The 18,577-nt window shown below is 41.6% G+C and overlaps 1 long non-coding RNA gene across 1 annotated transcript in view; it reads left to right on the forward strand.

The window, feature by feature from the left end:
• Positions 1 to 18,577, forward strand: part of LOC126100607 (uncharacterized) — a 563,386-nt gene that overhangs the window by 361,079 nt on the left and 183,730 nt on the right. The gene's annotated exons all lie outside the window — the stretch shown is intronic.

Raw genomic sequence — 18,577 nt, forward strand, 5'->3', positions numbered from 1 at the left:
TTGAAAAAATTTGTGGAAACTACCGTTATTAGAGACAGAACGAAGGAAGATTAGGGTTATCGTCTCGTCGACATCGAGAGCATTAGGGACGGGGCATAAGCCCGGTTTGTTTCAAGGATAGGGAAGAAAATCGGCCGTGCACTTTCAAAGAAACCATCCAGGTATTTGCGTGGAGCGATTTAGGGAAATCGCGGAAAACTTAAATCTGGATCGCCGGACGGGTATATGAACCGTCGTCCTCCCGAATGCGAGTCCAGTGTGCTAACAACTGCACTACCTTGCTCAGTGTGACCGCAGAAAAACCAGCCAATGAATACGGCGCTTGAGCAGGTAGCGTAAGCCACATTGCTGTGCTGCAAAACAAACACGCGTCTGTGTGGAACAACAGCGAGTTTCTTGCGTATAACTGGTACTGTCGTTTCACTTGACATAACTAGAAATCTCGTTTCTAGTGCTTGGAATTAATTCTCTTGCATTTCATATCGAATAAAGTTCTGTGCGACGAGAGATGTAAGCCCGACACGTGAAGTGGGACGGAGGAAAAACGGCTCTGTGCTGCACAGACAGGAGCGCGTATTAGTATTTTCGGTATTGCATTGAGAAGGAAAAGGAAAAAACGTGAGCCATCATTTCCTGTTTTCCACTTTCTAAAGAGGATTGTAACAGCTTTGAAAGTAACAAGAACACTTTTATAACGAGAGGGATAAAACTCTGCAATATACACTGTGATCAAAATTTTCTCAACGTGACTGCAGCCACCATGAAAAAAGCGGCCGAAGAAGAGGTAAGTGGTAACTTCGGTCGATTTTCAGAAGGACGCCGTTCGTTGTCTTATACATATACAATTGTTATAAGATACTTTAAAATCCGACGTTGTCGAAAGTTCTCGCGTCGCTTCAGACTGACGATCTTTCTAAAGGTAATAAATTTTCATTGCCTACAGTGATGGAAGACTGCAGTGATTCAACTGTTAAAGGACATGAAGTATAAATGGAAAGGACAATGAGCACACTTATGCTAGTAACTCGGGTGTGTTAGCATGCCATCTTAGAGACTATAATCACGAATTACTGTCTCTTGATGAAAGTATGGAAATTTTACTTTCGGCAACGAGGGGCAGATCACTATCTGTCCTCGAAGAAATTAAGATCTTTTACAGCACGGAAAAGAAGCAGACAGAGCTATAAATGAAAAATGTGATTTCAGCAAAAATTGCTTTTGTTGCTTGTTTCACGACTATTAGTGCTCTATGGGTTATTGAAGAGCGATGTACTACATTATTTGCTTGTGAAAAAAATCCTCACCAATGACACATTTTGTTTACCTTTTTAAGTATTTTTCAATTTATAAGTAATACAATATTTCAAACATCTAAATTCTTGTTACAGATTCAGACTGTATTTAATTCCTTACCTGTCTCATTTCAATCTGCAAAAATATTTGCCTCTTTCTTAAAAACAGTTTAAGTATTTATAGATTTCATTTCGTGTTCGGCGCTATGCGCTGTTCTGTAATTGTCGCGGTATCTTTTTTTCTTTTTTTTTGGAGGGGGGGGGGGGGGGATGACGTGTGGCATTCCACAGTTGTTAACGAAACCGCGATGATTGTTCGTTGTTTTGTAGTACAGTGCAATGAATGATGGCTACCGTGTTACAGGTCTAGATTCCTACTAAACCATAAATATAATTTCTTTTAATCGTGCTAAATGGCACTGCCCCATACGCGCTTTTTAATAATCTTTGTCATTTAAGAATTACGCCAAATGTCATAAGTATTATTGTCATTAACAGCACCTACTGGTAAAATTGTCTGCCTTCTACCATGTGGAACTGCCTACGTCAGTTCGGCACTGATGGTATGGAATGGAGTAGGAAGGACAAGAAAATTTGAATTGATTTTAATAAGTGTGTTTCTCCACTGCACTGCGTTGTTGCAACGTATTGATTTTAGTATCTTGTCTTATACTGTGAGTTTCATGCCACAGATCTGATATGATGTTCTCTCGAAACGTGCCACGAAGTGATAAGTAAAATTATTTTGGTGATCAACACAAGTGCTGTACCATTTAGTACCAATATGGTAGCAGATCTCCGTAGAGGCTTTTTGTTTAAAGTGGTACAAAGTTGGTATTAGAGACAACGAAAGTGCAGACCAATTGGCGATATCTGTACTGTGTCTACTTTCCACCGATTTCCCATAGTACACTCGGTAACCGAAGCAAAAATAGAGCAGACAACGTTAGTCGACACGGACGCATCATGGAAGGCACAGATATTGGGCAAATCAGCAACAGATTCCACGCCACTCCTCGATTCTCAGTTCGGCGCTCGCGAGAAAATATGTTGTTAGTTGTAATGGACTAAGAGCAGATCGCATGAATACTAGTAAAAAGAGACATTTGTTAATAACCTTTCATGCCACGTTGGAGAAGAAACTGTACACACACTAAGATAATGTGACAAACACAACAATCCAAGAAGTTACATCTGATAATATTTTTTAAATATGAAGGAGTGTTTTTCTTTTAGTGTAGTTTAAGTTTCATTAATAGGTCCATTGGCAAATGAATATTCCACTTCATTCGTCTTTGTAAAAGAGGGTTTCAAAGTTTGAGGCACTTTAAGTATATTTAATTAAGAAAATTATGGCTTTTGTTGTAATGGGTTCGTTATACTAATGTATTTAATAAATTATCTGAAACAGTTGTTTGGTGATGTATATATGATTTGGTTAGGTAATACATTGTGTGTTATACTTTCTAATAAAAAGAGACAAACCTCCTCTTCCATTGTGTAATGTAACTATACTGGTGAAACGAACTTTACTGTGACCAATAAATAAATAAAAAATTAACTTCTCTTTGCACCATCCTTTTTCACTGTTTCAGAGGGGATTTTAATTTTCCGAATAGGCCATAGTGCATATGCATGAAACATGTTGCATAGTTGTACAACAGACTGATGTCAGCGATATACAGGTTGTAAGTGGTACTTTAATACGTACATATATCAGTGTGTTGTTTTTTTTTTCTCTGTGTCAGACTGTCTTCCCACAAATACCTCATAAACTTCACACCTGATATTTCTGCACAGTCATACTGTACCGCTCAGTGCACTGCACCTGTCGCTATGGACTAATCGTTTTGTGTACACGCCTCCACACTTCAGCCCCTGACCTGCTGCCCAGGGTACAATAAGCATTAACGACTTTCTCTTGCCACATGTACTTGAAGGTACTAACCAACCTAAAAACATACAGCTTGTAATGGCTATAATTATTAGACTGCAAATGACGTAAATGCTTGTATAATGTTGTTCAATAGACCGTCCTGTCACCAATATGCATTTATCTCCGTTACACTATGTATATACTTTTGTCTGCCGCCAATTCTTAAAAACCAGGGTTGCATGTTTACTAAATACTCCTGTTATGCCGGCCGGAATGGCTGCGCGGTTCTAGGCGCTACAGTCTGGAACCGCGCGGCCGCTACGGTCGCAGGTTCGAATCCTGCCTCGGGCATGGATGTGTGTGTTGTCCTTAGGTTAGTTAGGTTTAAGTAGTTCTAAGTTCTAGGGGACTGATGACCTCAGAAGTCCCATAGTGCTCAGAACCATTTGAACCATTTGAACTCCTGTTACGAAAGCTTAATCCATAAACACAGCAATTGCCATCGTAAGGTATGCACTGAATGTATACCAGTAGTGAAAACCAAATAGTAGAGCCACTGTACACGTAGCGATTCGACGAGACACTGAGCACTACATATAGCGTGGAAGAATTTATCACCGCTCACCCTGAGGCCAATATCCACGTGAAAGTTTCGGCGCACGTTTCACGCTGGTTCCGCCTATTGCAGCCGAGGACGGCACTGTCGTAGTAGGCAGATGCAGCGTCTCTGAGTGGCTGTCGATACCCGTTGCCGGCGAGAATACTGAAACCTGTGCTTTCATTACAGTACTAGTTACGGAGGAGAGCAGTCTACCTAATTATCTAAAAGTGCATTGAACAGGCCATTAAAATTGGATATTGCCGAAATATATCTCAATAATGTTGTCTGGCAACACTGTGGTCACACAAATTGCAGCCACATGTACGAAAATATTATCGGCCATTGTTGGTCGGCGATGTTTGCAGTAGTACATTTATGGGCCATACGGGGCCACACTATTGCCACAAAATGGACGAAAGTGAGCCAGCGGAAATGTATACAGATTTTCTGCTTTTGCATCACACAAGGAATAAAGTTAGAAAGAACAAAAAGAATGGAGTTGCTAAGTAAGTGGAAAATTTCAAGAAATTTTACTCGTGAACTAATTCTAGATGCATTCTTTTTCTAGAATTTTACCAGAATGTCGAAATGATATTTCGGATATCTCGTACATACAATTGGCCCAATAATGGCTAAAATCGATACAAATATAAGAGAGTGTGTACCAATTATAGCCCGACTGGCTATAGCCCTTCGGTTTTTAGCTACTGGTGATTCGTACAGAAGTTTAAAGTTCTTCTTTAAAATGTACTGTTCATCAGTAAGCCCCCTAGTACCAGGAGTATGCAATGCTTCGGCAGAAGCACCGAAGGATGTCATTAGGATAGGTTTAAGAGAAGAATACAGCTTTTATAAATATTTTACTTTTATCCACCAGCACACACCACTTTTACGCCACGGATGGGAAACTGTTGGCAGTCCGGCCAGCAGGATAAATTCGTGGCAGAGATAGCGAGATGCTTGCGTTGTACTCCTATCGGGACACATTTTAGGACTTTTTCCATTGTTTTGTTCACATTTTTCCAGTCGTGACTTCTGTATAGTATAGTAGATATACGCTAAGTTCAAGCAGTTAAGGTTTTTAAACTTTTGCTACGATCAAAGAAATGATGGTTGAATTTTTTTAGTATTACAAAAACAACCCATGTCTATGCGTGAGTGATCAAAAGTACTTTTGGACGAATATTTAGTGTGTTCGCTAGTTCGTAGGATTTGTGGATATTAACACACTAAATTTTAAATAGTCTGAAGACCTTCGTATTTGCCTGTCTGGTTCCAGTATTTTGTTTTTCTTTTCTTTTTCGTATTAACATTAACAAAAAATTGTTGTCCATTTTGTGAAAGTGTTGAAATGTTATAATGAATTGGTAGCAATCAGTTTCTTTTATAGATACTTATTTTTCCATGAAATTTAAAATGTCTGTCATACTAATTTCAGATGTTTACATTCATTTGAGTGCCTGAACGTAATGTCTTTACCAACGCGGTTGCAGAATTTTGCAGCGGAAATTATTTTAGACTGCTACTGAAAAATGTAGTAAGTAAACGAACCATTTTCATGGCTCGTAAATAAGTGTGATAGAGGACATAAAATGAATATACTCTATACTTTTGAGGGATAATTTGTTGGCTTCGTTTCTGAGAAAAGGACTACCATTCATACCGGTGCGTTACCCCATTAACGTTAACGTCAAGGGCGCAATAGTTTTGACTTTATGCGCTAGGAGCGCTGCTGTCGTGTCAAATGATGAGCCGCCTACGAGCTTAAGTAAGTATGCAAATGACGCCCGGAAGTCACCAAAGGTTGCCCATGTCTGGTTTATACTAATAACTGCTGCTTCAGGCCCGCCTCAAGATAGTATTAAACTCATTGCATGAATTGCAAACTACGCGTATGAAGAGGCACCTGCGCTTCGACTTTTCCTATACAACTTTTTTTCCTCGCATTTGGCGTAGGTTCGAAGACTTCGGAATTTTTGTATCTGTCGTCAAGAGTTATTCAGAGTTCATCGGCAACAGATTGCAAACTTTCGTTTTCGGATTACTTTTGACGTCCCATAGGTCTGGTCGTCGTTCTCCCGTTTGTTCACTTCTTCACTGATGTACACAACAAACTCACAACTACAAACAACTAACATAACTAGTGGCTGAATGCACGCGCGCAGACTTTCTAACAAAACCGAAACAAAACTGAGAGCGAGAGGGAAGCATTTACAGACAGAAACAGATATTACCCTGAATACGAAATATTCTCCATCCTTGGCGGACAACAGCGGTAACCCAACGCCAGTACGTCTGCAACTAACTGCAGCAACCTGCAGAATCAGCAACATTCCCGAACGTACCTCAGAGTTGTTGCTGTGCAGCAATCTTGATGTCAACACTATTGTGACTGAACATCGTCGTAAAATATGGCCCTTGTAAACGCACCTTGAGAGATTATTGTGAATTTACTCATCTGTGATACCGATTCCGTGTTGCAACGGAGAGCTATCATATGAAGCTCTGCACGTATCCGCCAACGTCAGCGTTGTCCACACGCAGCGAGAAGCGAACGCCGTGTTCGGCTGTCACGGGACCCAAATCGTGGGACGGTCCGCTGGCCTTGTTCAGGCAAGCGACAGTAATTACCGTGCTGCGCCGTGGTGTGTTGTGGTGTGTGGTGTGCGACCAGAAGCCAAGCAGGTGCGGGGCGGGACACGCGATGCGCCAGCACTGTGTGCCCGACTGCCCGCTACTGCTGTGAGGTCAGCAGTTGGTGGACAGAGCGACGGGGCGATCGACCCCAAACACGAGAGATCTACATTCACCTTGTGCTCTAGCGATCTAAATTACAATGTCACGCTGGTATTATCTTGATCATAAAGGCGATAATGACGATTAGTGGTTTAGGGCACTAATCGGCTACGACATCAGCGCGATTTCTCGAAACAAATTAAACTAGAATGATGAAAACCCATTAAAAATACAGAAAAAATAAAATTTAAAACTAAGTTGCATCCTCACAGAAGGGAGGCCGTTTGGGATTCGCGTGCAGCGCCTGTCGAAGTCACTTGGTGTGGGGCATGTACAACCGCAAATCCAAGGTTTAACCGCCTGCCACGCTGGTTACCGCAGAGACGCAGAGGAATTTTAGGTTTATTGCAGTACAAGAGAGGCTGCACTCCTTCCTATGTTTTTAATACAGTATTTCATGGCATTGTAACTAAGCACTTGCAAGATGCCATAAGTGGTATCAGTAGTGGATCTATCGCTATCTGACTCTGGGCCTGTTTTTCGTGAGAACACCGAGCTATTCTTGGCATGAAAAATTAATTTAAGTGATGATTTCCTCTACATCTGTTTCTTATCTGACGTATTCGGAATGAATGTAGGGACTAATCATAGTTAAATAAGAGAAGTAGGATTCAATCAATAAATGTTTGATTATAAAATAAAAAGAAAAGTGTAAGAAACACAACATGGAAACCTAACAAATATACATTTACAAATCCTACTATTTACCCTATCCGAGACTGGCAAAATACATAGCGTCATGTGTTATTTTCTTAAGAACACAGGAGAGGTTGATAATGTTAACACTTTTGTTAGTTCTAACCACCACTTAATCTGGCGTAGACAACGAAAAACTCAGAAAGACGCACTAGTGGAAGTGTACGTATTTAACTCTACTGTACCCTGTATTATCTCGATACGCAAATATCACCCATGTGATCAGCAAAGTGTGGAGCCTCCGTGTCATAGAAGACTAGGTCCGAAAACGTCTGTGGTTAAATTGTTTACGAGACTCTGCAGTCTGCTTGCCTATACTGGCCAGGAACGGAAGTGTGTCTAGTGTTCGAGAGTAAATGAGCACTTCTCAGTACTAAAAGCGCCACACTGAAGTACCAACCTGTTCCTCTGTCTACAGAGAAACAAATTGCTCGTCTTTCAAGTAGTGCAATCAGCACTATACTAAGTAGGACAGAGACCAGTCACTGGACACGTTGCTAGCAACGTTCCAGAGCAGTCTTGCTTTGTGACTGACGTGCTCGCCTCCTCTCGCTGGACTGGGCCGCACGCTCTCAACCAAGCCTCCGTTATTCCAGTGTCCATTTTGGGACACAGCCAATCACGGCTCTCCATTCGGAGCGATTTTCTCCTATCCTTGTAGGATGTGAAACCGTCTTTTAACTGATAATTCTCACATGTAAGGTGACCAAATTACCGGCACATTACACAATACACGTCTGTAACTGTATTTATAGGTCTGAACATGGGGGCTCCGTTGGTTGCTCTGTTGTTTTCCCAGATCACGTCCTCAAGATCCAACGCCCCAAGGCTTTAATGTCTTCGATGTGGAATTATACAAGATCTTGTGCGCATTGGAGCAGATGAAATATACTTCTAGTTCCAAAATCCTTGTCTCTTCCGACTCACTGAGTGCCTTTCATTCTCTACAACGTTTTTACCCAGCAGAGAAAATAGTTCGGAATATCCAGAATGCCTTCATCCATATACAAAGGCTGGTGAAGGAGATGTCCTTCCACTAGATTCCAGAGCACATAGGTATTAAGGGAAGCAAAAGGGCAGATGGAGCAGTGAAGGAGGTGTGTCTAGAACATCAGATACTTCAGCATGCCTTCCCTCTGTTTACTACTGCCTCGCTGTCGAGGTACAGAGTAGAGATGAGATACGGAGCGAGTATGAGGTTAATGTTGTGGGCTGCATACTTCACAAATCAAGGCGCCACTGCTACATCAGTACCGACGGGCTTCCTTCGTTCCCACTGTAATTCCGCGCATGTGACGAATCTGAGAGCTGGCGCTGTGGTCGCTCCATACTCGTCGACTCGTTCTCTCTTTCTGAAGCATGCATGAGTGTAAGACTTGTCGTGACCTGTTGTTAGTACGGAAGACGATTACACGACCTTGCTGCTATAAAGTACACTACTGGCCATTAAAATTGCTACACCAAGAAGAAATGCAGATGATAAACGGATATTCATTGGACTAATATATTATACTAGAACTGACATGTGATTACATTTTCACGCAATACGGGTGCACAGATCCTGAGAAATCAATACCCAGAACAACCATTTCTGGCCCTAATAACGGCCTTGATACGCCTGGGCATTGAATCAAACAGAGCTTGGATGGCGTGTACAGGTACAGCTGCCCATGCAGCGTCAACACGATACCACTGTTCATCAAGAGTAGTGACTGGCGTATTGTGACGAGCCAGTTGCTCGGCCACCATTGACCAGACGTTCTCAATTCGTGAGAGATCTGGAGAATGTGCTGGCCAGGGCAGCAGTCGAACATTTTCTGTATACAGAAAGGCTCGTACAGGACCTGCAACATGCGGTCGTGCATTATCCTGCTGAAATGTAGGGTTTCGCAGGGATCGAATGAAGGAAAGAGCCACTGGTCGTAACACATCTGAAATGTAACGTCCACTGTTCAGAGTGCCGTCAACGCGAACAAGAAGTGACCGAGACGTGTAACCAATGGTACCCCATACCATCATGCCGGGTATACGCCAGTATGGCGATGACGAATACACGCTTCCAATGTGCGTTCACCGCGATGTCGCCAAACACCGATGCGACCAGCATGATGCTGTAAACAGAACCTGGATTCATCCGAAAAAATGACGTTTTGCCGTTCGTGCACCCAGGTTCGTCGTTGAGTACACCATCGCAGGCGCTTCTGTCTGTGATGCAGCGTCAAGGGTAACCGCAGCCATGGTCTCCGAGCTGATAGTCCATGCTGCTGCAAACGTCGTCGAACTGTTCGTGCAGATGGTTGTTGTCTTGCAAACGTCCCCATCTAGTGACTGAGGGATCGAGACGTGGCTGCACGATCCGTTACAGCCATGCAGATAAGATGCCTGTCATCTCGGCTGCTAGTGATACGATACCGTTGGCATCCAGCACGGCGTTCCGTATTACCCTCCTGAACCCACCGATTCCATAATCTGCTAACTGTCATTGGATCTCGTCCAACGCGAGCAGCAATGTCGCGATACGATAAACAATAATCGCGATAGGCTACAATCCGACCTTTATCGAAGTCGGAAACGTGATGGTACGCATTTCTCCTCCTTACATGAGGCATCACAACAACCTTTCACCAGGCAGCGCTGGTCAACTGCTGTTTGTGTATGAGAAATCGGTTGGAAACTTTCCTCATGTCAGTACGTTGTAGGTGTCGCCACCGGCGCTAACCTTGTGTGAATGCTCTGAAAAGCTAATCATTTGCATATGACAGCATCGTCTTCCTGTCGGTTAAATTTCGCGTCTGTATCACGTCATCTTCGTGATGTAGCAATTTTAATTGCCAGTAGTGTAGTAGTGACAAGGCGATATGACCGACTGTCGGGATCAGATGGACTTTAACGAAACTGTGTTTTGTGAGACTGTGGAGGGTCTAACACGAAACTTAATTGATGCAAACTTCACAAATGCAAATGTGTTCCATTTGAGATAGAGTGATATCTCGAATAAGTTTCACGCTACAGTCCATGCTTTAGACAAAAAAATTACAAAATTCGAGTAATGCAAACAAAATGGTTGTATTCTTGTTCATTACACCTCCACAATGAGAAAACATGTGTGCTACGTCAAACGAAAACTGTACACAGAGTAACGTCACTGTTGTATCCCTGGGACAAAAAAGTGCGCTATTTTTGTATTAATTTGGTCATGGCAGCTTGTGTTTATGGGCTAACAGCGAGTGGTGTGGCTTATCATTAATTTCTGTAATTTATGTTAATAATAAATCGCCAATTAGAGATTGCACTTCAAACTGATACTGTAGCTACACACTCGGGAACGCGTCGAAAGTGTGTTTATGTCAGAGTATTTGTTAGCCATTCTCTGAACAGATATTAAACATTAAAATAAATTTACAGCAGTCTTCGATAAAGTTTTATCTATATAAATGTATGTATAAACAGAAAAATATTCTCTGCTAACCGATCTGTCGTTATATTGGTATATAACTTGCTTTGTCATTTAGGGAGGTAAGACATTATGTGACATTTCAACTTGCACTCGAGTATGGCTGTAAAGCCGAAATTATGATCGTGTCAAGTTAGTGAACAGTAATTTACAGTTACGGCGGAAATTCGTTCAAACGGTTGCGTATGTGGCTGGAATGCCACGAGCTCGCGATTGTACTTGCGAACTCGAGTACTCGCTCTCCTTTCTGAGCGAGTCGAGTTCACTTATCGAGTCCACCTGTCGAGTCCATGTGCCGAATTCACTTGTAGCCTACTGGAAGCCCCCACGTCGGATGTTCGAGTACTCCCTCGGGCATGGGTGTCTGTGTTGTCCATATCGTAAGTTAGTTTGCGCTAGATTAAGTAGTGTGTTGGTTTAGGGACCGATGACCTCAGTAGTTTGGTCCCATAAGACCTTACCACAAATTTCCAAAATTTTCCGACTGTAAGTGACAGACAATAAGGTGCGTCTAGTGAAGTCCCCTTCGCGCTGATATGCGATATGAAGCTTTGAAAAAAAAAAAAAAAATAAAAAAAAAAAAATAAAATAAAATAAAAACGGACGCGGGTTTGGACTGTCGTCCGCTCGAATGCGAGTCCAGTGTGCTAACCACTGCGCTGCCTCACACCGTTACCGTTACCTCCTTTCAGCCCCACAGGCAGGATGAGATCCTCTTTGCTAGTGTTTGCATAGGCCACAGCCCACTGAAGCACGGCTTCTCACTACGGCGCGAAGACCATTCGATTTGTGGTGCTTGTGGCGTACAGATCACAGTGTACCACAATTTGGTGGACTGTATTTTATTTTCAGATCAGAGGGCATCAGCTCATTTGCCGATAGATTTGCCTTCTATTTGAATGACAATCAAACGAATGTGGTATAAAGTTTAAGATTTTGTGAGTAGTCCGACTTGTGCCTAAAAAAATTTGGGTGACGTTTTAAATGTGCTATCAGCGTGGCTCGTTCAACAATATTTTTGTAAGTGGTCAGCCAGCCACCTATCCGCACGTATCTGTTTTAGTTTCCCTCTTGTCTAACTCAGATCTATTCATCAATTATAGAACATTTGAACAGTGACAACGCTATCTTCCACGATCGCGAGTGAGACTGTGGGAGAATGAGTGCGATTTTATCTCTGATTGCTTGCTATCTCGTTTCTTATATGAGTATTTTCTTCGTTTTAATCAATTCGTTTCTACAAATACACATACACACACACACACACACACACACACACACACACACACATTAAAAATACAACCTTGACATTCATAAAATACCAACCACAAAAATCGAACAAACCACAGCAGAATTACTGGGTAAAACTTTGGGTAAAATACCAGTACGGATACAGCTGGAAAGGGGACAGATGATTATGCTGGATGCTATTTAGAAATAATGGGTGACCGTGCGACACTGTGTCACATTAAAATCTCACAGACAGTATTTTGGGAAGAAGTCATAACATCGCACAGAATCTTAAACCACAAACCGGGCTCGCTTCATTATTGTTTAAAATAGAGGGCACGTACTTTGGGAGACCCCGATCTGCATTTCAGTTATGACAAGAAACACCCTAAATTTAAAACATGTCGGGACCGACACCTGTGTTCCACATCTACGACACACCAGGGGCTCCTCGCGACGTAAGGGAAACCCATATGTCAATGGCAGTTGCCCAGTCACTACTCTTGATGAACATTGATATACCTGTACACGCCATCCAGGCTCTGTTTGACTCAATGCTCAGGCGTATCAAGGCCGTTATTACGGCCATGGGTGGTTGTTCTGGGTACTGATTTCTCAGGATCTATCCCCCCAAATTGCGTGAAAATGTAATCACATGTCAGTTCTAGTATAATATATTTTTCCAATGAATACCCGCTTATCATCTGCATTTCTTCTTGGTGTAGCAATTTTAATGGGCAGTAGTGTATTATTCCTGGGCACAAACGTTTGCAGTCTGTTCACGAATATGTGGCGATTTCCGAGTGTGTGATTAGGCAGGGATCTGAAAGGACAGCTTACAATTGTGAGAGTCTAAGGACTTGAAAGAGAAGGAGTAGTTGAGGAGGGGTAAAACAAGAGTGTAGCCTATTTCCCATGTTATTGTCTTTACAGTGTGTAAACAGTAAAGGAAACCGAGGCGAAATTTGAAAAGAGAATTAAAGCTCAGGGAGAAGAAATTAAAAACTTTGATGTATGGCTGATGTCACCGCAATTCCACAAAAAAAGGGCAGGAAAACCAGTTGAAAGGAATGTTTCGAAAAGAGATTACAACGTGAATATCAACAAAAATAAAATATGGATGATCGACTGTAGTCGAATTACATCGTATGGTGATGAATATATTACACTACGAAGTGAGACACTAAAAATGGTACTGTATTTGAGTTTTTCTGTTTGTAAAGCAACATAACTGACGATCGCATAGGTAAGATTATACAAAACGCTCGCTGACAACAGCAAGAAAATATTTTCTCAAAAAGAAAACTTTTTAACATCGAATATGACTGTTACTAAACCTATCTTGAATGTGTTTGTCTGGAGTGCCGGCCTTAGTGACCGTGCGGTTCTAGGCGCTTGAGTCTGGAGCCGAGTGACCGCTACGGTCGCAGGTTCGAATCCTGCCTCGGGCATGGATGTGTGTTATGTCCTTAGGTTAGTTAGGTTTAACTAGTTCTAAGTTCTAGGCGACTGATGACCTCAGAAGTTAAGTCGCATAGTGCTCAGAGCCATTTGAACCATTTTTTGTCTGGAGTGCAGCCTTGTACGGAAGTGAAACGTTGGTGATAAACCGTTCATATAAGAAGCGTATAAAAGTATCTGAACATTGTTAATGTCAAAACCTTCTTGGAATCCTAGCGAAGAAACGGTACGCATGCGACATTTTTTCACATAAGGAGATTTGTATTTATATCTCACTTTAACACTCCAAGATTTTCAATACAAAGTTTTTATCCGCGGCATTAACGAACTTAAAAGAAAAACGCAGACAAAATGTCGCCACACACAGGTACTTTATTAAGCAATGAAACTCCATGAGCCATACACTGATGCTGCAATACACCAAACCCTTTTTCTTATCTGTTATGTCATCTTGCAGCAAAGAACGTGAACGGTATGAAATTTGGTGAAATTTACCTACGTAGATAGTGAAATAGCAAAAGGAGCGTATTTATTGGAAAACCATCTGCTTTGCGCCTCGAATGAGAAATGTAACACGTAAAACAGTTAACAATTATTTTGGGCAATGGAAAGAGAGAAGATAATTTGAAGCGCGAAAGTCAAATTCTGTTTCTCGATGAAATTGAAGTCACCTTTAAACTTTCTGATCGAAGGAGTAGTCTTCGCATTTTCAGGAAATAATGTACACCGTCCGTCCTAGAGGTATCGACGTACAAGCGATATCAGTACAGTCCTTCTATGACAGCTTGAACGCTGAACTATAAACAACAGAGGAGCATTCGACCAGTCAGCTGTGAGCAGGCAGTAATGGACGTTCGTCTGTAGTGTCTCAACGTTGTTCTAGCAACAATTCGCAATGGAGCGACATCTGTAAATCAAGTGTTCAGCACATTTTCTAGAATACTACATGCAATGTCTGTGTTTAACGCTCTACTATGCAATGCCCTTCAGATATGTATGCTTGTAGGCACGCCTGAAGGACACTGAATAGTACACCTTACACGCAGATACTGCAAGTAGTGTTTACAGGCCTAAGCAAACGCTTCGACGATAATAACTCTTTTCCTGTGCGGGAATAATAGCGCCGGCCGGTGTGGCCAAGCGATTCTAGGCGCTTCAGTCTGGAACCGCGCGACCGCTACGGTCGCGGGTTCGAATCCTGCGTCGGGCATGGATGTGTGTGATGTCATTACCTTAGTTAGGTTTAAGTAGTTCTAAGTTCTAGGAGACTGATGACCACCAGTATTAAGTCCCATAGTGCTCGGAGCCATTTGACCTTTTTTCTTTCTTTTTTTTTCTTTTGGGAGTAACAGCGACTGTGCATGTGCAGGATGTGGACACACGGAGACATATGGAGGTGTGAGTCGATGCTGGATAGACGAAGTGGTTAAGATGACCACACGTATAAAGTGGGAAATCCACGTTCGTGTTCTAGTCCGGCACAAATCTTCATATGTCGTCAATAAATTATATATCTGGAATCTCATCGTATTCGCAATTGGGAATACATTTCTTGTATTCTCTATAATGTTTTGAACAAGAACATAGGACGTCCAAAATTTGTCCCGTACACTTTGGCTCCAGAACAAAAATAATTACGTATCGCCGCCTAACGCGACTTGACTAAAATACAAAATTTCTGAAGAAAAAAAAAATCATCGCGGATGACGAGAGTTGGTGTTAATCAGCATGAACCTATCACAAAACGACGAAGCACAGAGCGTCACATGAAGGGTCAACGCTTTGACGACATAACCGACATTCCGGACAACGTGTCGCTCGATTTGAACAACATCTCAAAGAAGGACTTTTCTTAAGGTTCCACATTATTTTACGCAAGGGGGGGGGGGGGAGGGCAGACTGTGTAGAGAACACCTGAAGCATTAAAACCACCGTTTTAAAGTTTCTCAACTTTTTACTAGTCCAATCTCTAAAATTTTTGGACTGAGATGATTTAATGTTATGAATTGTATTTTTATAACTGCAATATTAACGGCAAACAAGAGACATTTTTAAGATATCAAAATATACGACAAACTCAAAAATAAATCACGTAAATTGCCTAACATCACCGAAACATGTGTGGTCAGTAAGCAAAGACGAGACAGTCTATTTTTGTAAGGCCGCCGCTCCGAACCAGTCAGTAAATTTCCAGCTTCCAGCCGGCGTTATCGTGTTACTAACTCAGTATAGAACTAATTCTATTAGTCGTTTATCAGCATAAGCTGCTCATAGTTCGTGTAATTTGTTCGGTCGTTAACCCGCACCCGGTATCGAGCCAGAATTGTTGCCGCAACTATTAAGGAACTTCTGTCACACTTCATAAAGCGGTTAACAGTGAACAGTTCAGTACTTCTGATGGAAATTCACAAGCTACAAAAATATTCTACTCACACAATGAAACAGAGGAAGTGGAATGTGTTAAGTGTTTGAGAAAACATGTACATTACAGTCTTAATTGGAATACCCACATCCAAAAATTAATAAAGCCCCAAAGTTCCACTGCATTTGTAACACGTATGGCAGATACATGTGATTTAAAATGAAGAAACTAGTTGCATTTTGCCTTTCCCAAATGTGTTATGGTATCATTTTAGAGAACTTAACTTATAGGGATAGAATATTGTTGGAATACAGAAGCGTATTTTAATAATTGTTTCTGTTGTTTGTTTTAGAACATCCTGAAGGGTAACCCTCAAAAAACTTGAGAATTTGACAATTATTTTCATTGATGTCTTTTGTCGTTGACAATATTTGTCTTATCTCAAAAAACAGTAAAAGCATGAATGTAACACTAGGACTGAAAACAACCTCAGCAAATAGTTCAACGGTTCACACAGTAAACACATAAAGTAATCAGATATATGTATCCATCAGCCTGTCAGAAGACAGAAGCGTATTTTAAGAATTGTTTCTGTTGTTTGTTTTAGAACATTCCGAAGAGTAATCTTCAAAAACTTGAGAATTTGATAACTGTTTTCATTAATATCTTTAGTCATTAACAATATTAATCTTCTCAAAGAAAACAGGGAAAAGCATGGATGTAACACTAGGACTGAAAACAACCCAAACAAATAGTTCAATGGGTTAACACAGTATACACAGAAAGAAGTCAGATAAATGTATGCATCAGCCTGTCACAACATATCATATGTCTTGCGGGTGATGTGATAGAGTTTAAGACTGAATTGAAGAAATTTCTCTTCAGTAACTTTCTCTACTCCATTGAAGAAAGAGTCTTCATAAAAGCTCTTTAAATTGATATAACAGATTACTAAATGATTAACATTAGCACTATAACAAAACAAGTAGCTTCGTGATAAGGTCCAGGAAACTGTGCTTTTCCGACCAACGGCCTTGTCGTCCTCTGCCATATGGAATCGTTTGGGAATGGACTGGAAAGGCCTGGGATCAGCACAACCTTTTTTCAAATGTTTAATAGAAATTTTTTGGCCTTCAGCCTACACCATACAACCCGCTCATACTTACATACTGCTAGAACATGCATAGTTACAGGCAGACCAGTACTGTGTAATAGTGTAAAATCAAATGCTACAGAAGACTTTTGTGCTGTCCATTGTCAGTAATACGAGTATGTTAGTCTTACTCCAATGAATTTGTACATCACGTGGAATAGACTATGATCCTGTGTTGCTAGCAAAGCCGTCACGCAGGTTGGCAACGGATGACCTACTGACACTCCACTCCTTTTCACATTTGTCAGACATCAGCAAAAACACCCTGTGAGTGCGTTAGCGTGTACAGAATAAATGACTGGGGTTAGGAGTGGCCCCTTATTCTATGACAGAGCACACCGGTGTTCATCTGTACACAATTTGTTTAATTTCAGAATTTTTGTCAAAGAAGTACACGAATTTACATAGATTGTGATGTGACACTTGCAGCACAGTTGTCAATATAACACATTACGTCCTGTTTAGCCGAAATAGCACTGAACATAACAACACCAAATTTAAATTGAAGGTTCTCTACAAGTTGAAGTTGTTCACTATTACGACAAATCATCAGAATTCCGGTTCTAAGTTCGGTACTATTTAGGATGACAATCAAGTCTACGGAGGATGGTTAGTTTTTCTGACGAAATTAGCAAAAGATTAACTCAAGGCTGCTCGAGTTCACAGTGGATGCGAGCTGGTGAACCAACAAATTTACGCCTCTGCTAGTGGCATTTACCTTAGCTGCTCGGCTGCTCTCGCCCTCTGAAAATCCTATAAAAAAGCGAACCAAAATCTTTAGTGATTTTATCAGCAGAAACTGTCCTATGTTTCTCGTTAGGCGAGAAAACATGCACTCATCCCTAGCCTGGAAATATGGCGATATACATGTGCACAGATGGAGCAGTGTGTATACTGCAGTTCCCTCTCAGCTCTCACAGGAACAATTAACTTTGTGGCTGTTTCGTTTGTCCGCTGTTGGAGCTCAACGATTCTTCAGCTAATTTCTAGCTGAATGTCAGCCAAAGTCGTCTTTTGGCGTCATACAAAACGTGATGCGCCCCGTTCTACACTTGATACTAGTTCAGAGGAGAGCCCCGAAGTTTTAGGTCTTATGACTTTCGTAGCGAACTCTAACCCACCTGTGTTCTTTTGTGCTTCATGTCATGGCTTTTCCAGACCAATGGCAGCATTCCTTTCATCTTGTGGAAACTACCTCTGCCAATCACAAAGGGCCTACCTTCAAACTACGTCGAAATTTCGCCCCTTTCTGCTCCTCTCAAGTTTATTCCAGCCAGTCGGACATTTTGTGCCCGCTCCTGACGCCTGAAAGTTACACGTATACATCATGAGTACACCACAGGCGTTTCACGTGATCAACTGTGTCGCTGGTCTGTTTGTATCTATCTGGAGTTTTATAAAGAATTTATCCGTAGCAAGCAGCGCTGGCCCAATACCTGCTCTCCTCGATGTATCGCCCAGCGCATTTGTTGTCCCTTTTGCCATGGGTCAATAACCCCTTTTTAAAAGGTGTTCCATTGTACTGGGCTACGATGACACAATTGCCCCAAAACCAAAAACGTTTCCTCCAGCATCTTTTTTCACCTTTTGTTCATTGACATGCAGGACTTGGGTTCGCTGTGTTAATACTGTTGAATCAAGAGTTATCCCTTTACA

Source organism: Schistocerca cancellata, chromosome 9 (assembly GCF_023864275.1).
Source record: "Schistocerca cancellata isolate TAMUIC-IGC-003103 chromosome 9, iqSchCanc2.1, whole genome shotgun sequence".
Lineage (NCBI taxonomy): Eukaryota > Metazoa > Arthropoda > Insecta > Orthoptera > Acrididae > Schistocerca > Schistocerca cancellata.